Source organism: Haemaphysalis longicornis, unplaced genomic scaffold (assembly GCF_048455015.1).
Source record: "Haemaphysalis longicornis isolate Haplotype H1 unplaced genomic scaffold, Haemaphysalis longicornis Haplotype H1 scaffold_10, whole genome shotgun sequence".
Taxonomy (NCBI): Eukaryota; Metazoa; Arthropoda; class Arachnida; order Ixodida; family Ixodidae; genus Haemaphysalis; species Haemaphysalis longicornis.
Window position 1 is genome coordinate 136,861,588 of NW_027526204.1, and position 6,004 is coordinate 136,867,591.

The window sequence follows — 6,004 nt, forward strand, 5'->3', positions numbered from 1 at the left end:
ATATAAGGCATATTTTATGACTGCAGTTTCATAGCACATTCACCATGACTGGCTTCATAGGTCATGATCTCAATGTATATTTTACATCTGTGCAAAAGGAACGTAGTGCACTGATCAAAAATATTGTGTGAAGTAACACACTTAAAATCAATTGTAACTCAGTTAAAGTAACTCACTTAAAATCAACTCTACAGTTTACTTATATGTTCAAGGCAATAAACCCCTGAGTTTATGTTCGGTTGATTGATCGGTTAATGGACTAACTGAAAGAAACTGAAAGTAACTCAGCAAAAAAGTGCGAACCTATTTTAGCAAAAGCATAATGCATCATGGTCAACAGTACAGTTGTCATCCAATACTGCGATATCTCTAGCACTTTACTGTGGCATGCCTCATAGCCTGTACCTGGCTTCATCGCATAAAACTCCCTTAGTTTGATCCCAAGACTGCGGTCACATTTTCATACGCGTTACCTGATAGTGCATGTCATCATACGTGAACATGTATTCATGTATTACGTACCTCAAATAAATGGTGTCTAAATAAGTAAACCTCTATAATAAAAGCAAAATATTGCAATAACTGTAGCATTGTTTAAATGTAATCTGGTAGCTTTCGTGGCTGGCACAGAGCACCTGTATCAGTTCCCTGTGAAGAGGGAAGCAATTTATGTTATTACATGTCTTATTTTTGGTAACACAGGGGGTTTGGTGCCTCTCGGTTTGCCTCCCCCCTCCACACTTTTTTTACTCACATCCATAGGTGACAGTGATCGATTTGCTGTGGTGAGAGACCCAGGTGGTTCCCTCCATAGAGCAGCAGCATTTGCACATAGCTGCCCTTGTCTGTAAATTAGCAAATTGAATCGTGGTGCTTTTAATCAAACTTATCTTACAAGGATTATAATATAGTCCTCCTTGCTATAAATTGTTTGCATAGTTTTTCGTATGTATAGAGAATCGCATTTTGCTGACATCAGTGGGATAAACAGGATGAGGTAACAATCAATTACACATCCACAAAGCACACAGATTGTGCCTTAAACTGAATTAGCTTATAAAATAGCTAGCGAGAAGCATATATAGCACACTTTTTAAGTTGAAACTTCCTAATTAATCCACTCATGTTCAAACATAACGCCGAATGCAGGCTATGCATCTTTAAGCTAGCTCTTACCGTTTAGCATTTACACTTCATTTTTATCTGAGTAGAACATTTTGGAGCTTTCTTTTTGCTGCAGTTGTATTTGGTGCACTTGAGCCCCACGATGTGCATCATGGGACGAACTCTCGTATCATGATTTTAAGGGATATATACGCAACCATGCATGTACGTTGGTAACTGAGGTATGTTTTGAAATGCTGATGTTTTGCCATCTGGCCCTTTTATCACGTTTTAATAGCGGTCGGTAGTGCGGCTCATCTTTCGCCCCAAAAAAAGAAGAATTATGCAGAACTGGGGCTTATTTTGCTGAGGCAATCGAATAAAATACAAAGCAAACACGTGCGCGCTCCGTGCTTGTTAACGAAAAGTCGGAAATGCTGATGAAAAGTGTCGTGTCAGCTCATAGGAACCTCAAAACTTGGAAAGCGATGTGCAGAGCACGCTTGACGCTCCTTTGGGGTGGGATGTATGCAGAAACGGAAATGTTATTATTCATTTTTTTGCGTTAGGCTTAAAACACGTGTGTTTACTCAGCGCCCCCAGTACCAGAGGCGATAGTTTATTTCTTCACCTAATAGCTAGGAATGAAGGCGGTATTCTGTACACTGGTTATACCTATCGAAATTACGATGCACGGCGACCAATGAAGGTCATCAGCTTCAAAATGAGTCAAGAAAGTTTAAACTGAACAAAGCAAACTCGATCATCCTGTCCAGACGCTTTTTGAATTTGTAAAAAGCTTGCATTGCACACCGCTAAGACGAGGGAGGACGGGGGGAGGCTAGGTTGGTGAGTTACAGTGTCATTATTAATACATTATAAGCGTCGCGAGCGATAGCTTCCGATCGATGCATTCGTGCACGAAGCGAAGCCGACTTTCTGGAAATCGGTGGGAGCGGTGGTTGTTGTATGCTACCAACTGTCCCTATTCTCGGTTCATTCATGTCCAAACTATTTAGGAGTCACCGGCTCTCCTTTCATCTAAAAATGGCTCCGTCTGGGAGTCCAGGCACCAGGTCAAACAAGCATCTGAACGATGTGGGTCCAAATTGGAACGAGTTTTGTTTTAAATGGTCCCAGCAGATAGATTTTGCTGGGGGATAACACCTGGCCACTTAATTTTACAAATATTAGCTTTAGGAATTGTCATGCTCAGACAAAGCAGCCTAACTTTTTCACCAGCATTGTTAGCATAGTTACATTTTCCCATTTTCATTAGAAGTAATTCCAAACACTGATATTACATTTAAAGTTCCAGCCAGTTTGAGTTCAAACAGAAGGCACCGTTGCAGCACTTACACAATAGGCAATTAAACAGCATTTGCGCACCTTGATTGTACTGTTAAACTTGCTCCACTTTCGTCAGAGTTTTTTTTTTTTTTATTGTGAATGATGCGGTTCCACAGCTGCAACCACTTGTGAAGGACCATGTCTTGGGCCATAACAATTGTATGATGAACTAGGTAGTAAAGATAAGAAATTGTAATATACAAAGGATAAAAAAAGGCAGGAAGTTAAGAAACATCTTTAGTTGGTCTGAGGTATACTACTACTCATTAACTTGGGGATCATAATTGAAGAGCAGGATCATGATGCTACTCTCATTTAATGAACAGTGGTGTTTAACAATGATTTATCGTGTGATGAGTGGGATTCCCTTCTCAGCATCAAATAGGAAGAATCTGAGCCAGTTGTTACATGTTGAATCTACGACAGTCAGCTTGAAGACTCAGACAAAAGGAGAAAAAACAGCCGTGCACGGTGTTGCATGGTGCATATCATCCCTTCATTTCCTTGCCTTGTGTTTGTTATTCGAGGCTGACCATTGAAGAGTTGAACTGCTCCTCATGATGGACTTTGCATTTTACCCAACTCCTTGCTAGTATGATCAAGGAAGGAATTGAGGAGCAGGATCTTGCTTTTTGTGGTAGACAATGGTGCTTTGTCTTGTTCCTCACTTATGTGAAGAGTAGAATTCTCTTGATATTGCTCATCGGTAGTGTGAAGAACAGAATGAGCAGAGAGATCATGACCCTTCTCTTATGAGGCACAGAGATCATTCGGTGTGGAGTGCAGTACTCATGTAAAGAATGGGATGATCCCCCTTCTGATTTGGTACCAAGAGATACATGCGGATGCAGAGGCATAAATTTAACCTTTTGATAAGTACGATACCCAGAAATGCTTCAGCATCACAAGAGAAAAGAAAAAAAACAGCCTAAAGTTGTGCATGCTGCATTGAGACTAGGCATTTCAGCCTCTTCGACTGTTTCAGCTGTCGATAGCTGTGTGAGAAGGCGTTGTTTTTTTAACCGGCAAACGATTCCACGGGGGAAGTTCCAGAATCAGCTGTATTGACTTGAAAGGATGCGAAAAACAGATGGGAAGATTCCTGTCTACGTGGCCAAAACTGGATTTCCTTTCACTTCTGTACTTGTTCATCCCTATACGGTGAAAGGGAGCCAAGCAAGAAAGCCATTCATTGATGGCTTAAGGGGTGCGTGACCCTTCTCGTAGACAGCAGTCATAAACAAAGTCTCCTCACAGTTCAAGATTCAGAAAGAAAAGAAATGCACATAAAATGCATGTTCAATAACTTGAGGAAGAAAGCATCACATACTTGTGACATGAACAAAAATTAGAAGTCAATGTGCCTTCTCGTAATTCCTGTTCCCTCACTTTCACTCCTATAAAATAAAGTTTTGATTTGATAATTGAACTCAAGAAGCTCTAGTCAAAGAGCGTATATAGGTGTTTTACAGCGCATATGTTGTATGTTTCTCGTCTGAGCACACCTAGAAGCAAACATCCAGCTTCAGTACTGCTTTCACGCTTGAAGGCACAGTTGACTCCCAATAATACGAAGTCCACAGGGACCACAATTCAATTGAACAAAATGCACCTGAACAGCATTGTCACTAGTCCGCAACTCGTTCTCTTTTTCATTTCGTTCAGAATCTTGACTTTTGTTGTGAAGTCGAGCTTATATGTCATGGGTTGTCGTGATAGTGCAGACTTATCGCTAAAATCAAAGCCTCAAATGTTCACCTAACTGCTCACACAGTGCTGTGAGAAACAAAGAAGGTTGAGGGCCTCACAAGAGATGTGAACATTGGCGCGAGTCTGAACTAGCCTGCTGCTTTATCAACAGTGCACTACTTAGTTGTGATGGCACTGACATCAGTAGAGAACAATTAGGGCGCTGTTTCGACACTTGAAAATGGTTTTTTATCGAGAAATAACAGTCACCTTGATGTTTCTATTCAATATAACTTCCAATTAACTAATATAATGGGTTCTAGCTTCAAATTATCAAGCAATTTCTTCCGTTGAATTGCATGTAAAATTGCCAGAACCAGCACATTACTTCCAATTAAGTGACTTCAAGTTATTGAGAGCCTACTGTACTGTCAGTGACAAGATATGTCAGCCTGGGCGTTCTGTATCACCTAAAACTCCTTTTACTTGTTCAATAATTACAGCAGAACTGGAGCATTGTGTTTCAGTATGCATCAACATTATCTTTGTTAAAAGTACCATCCAACAGCAGGCAGTGCTCAACCGTGAATGTTCAAGAAAGCCAATTTGTGATACCGCAAACATTTCCATTGATTTGATTGATTGAAGGGTTTAATGCGCCGACGCAACACAGGCGATGAGGCATGCCGTAGTGAAGGGCTCCGGATTAATTTTGACCACCTGGGGATTTTGAACGTGCGCCGAAATCTCGTGCATACGGGCATTTTTGCTTTTTGCCTCCATCAGAAAAGCGGCCGCGGCGGCCGGGAATCGAACCCATGACCTCGTGCTCAGCTGCGCAACGCCTTAGCCACTGCGGCGGGTAAATTTCCATTGATGCTTAGCATTCACTTCTTATCGCATTTGGACAGTGGAGCCAGTAAATGTGCCAGGTTGGCCTTTTCGGAGTGTGCAAGATAACATTAATCTGCCCTTGTTGGGGCACGGTGCCTGGCAATGTGCCAGCAGGAATGAAAACACAACACATGAAGGAGGGTGTCTACTACTCAGTGTTAAAAACTAATGACAACAAAAAAGAGGTGTGAGGTTATAGGGGCAGATGCAAGCATTTTGGCTAGAAATGCTCCTCTGCAGTTATTAGCATACTCAGTCATGCATCTTTGTATCTGATGGCAGGTCATTTAATGGCAAGCTTCCCCAAAAGACTCGTTATAACACGAAGCTTGCAAATTATATGTCAAACAGTGCTATGAAACATTGCCAATTCTGCATTCATCACAGATGGCTAAATTAACTCCAAGGATTTGTGTTTAAGTCGTCAATGCAACAACCACATGCTATGAGCTTGTGTGGCATGCGCTTTGCACGATCAGGTACGTGTTGCGACTGAAGTACCGCTAGGTTGTGCACCAAGATAATGTTTTAGGTTCGACATGTTCAATGAAAACCTCTTATTAAACAAGAAAAGAATTTAATTAAAAGGGGGGGGGGGGGGGGCTTGCCAGCTACGTTTTTGTGCTCTGTTCGGGACACTGCAGGAACTAGGTGAAGTTGCAAGCCACCAACAAGTGATTGCATTATTGCAGTGGGGCATCTGGTTTCATTTGATAGCTCTGCCATAATGCTAGCATGAAGTTCACACGATAACAGCATGACTGCCGCCATCCTTCTGTGCCAGAATAAAGTGCAGCAAGTATTATTTTTCCTTGACATGTTTATCCCATATAGAGCTGGCCGGGGGCCATGGGATAGAAACGGAAGCGCAATAGCTCGTTTGTTGATAAAATTAAATTAGGCAAAAAAAAAAAAGCATTGCAGCAGCTCATAAGTTCTTGCGGGAGTGAACTGCCTCTTTTGACGG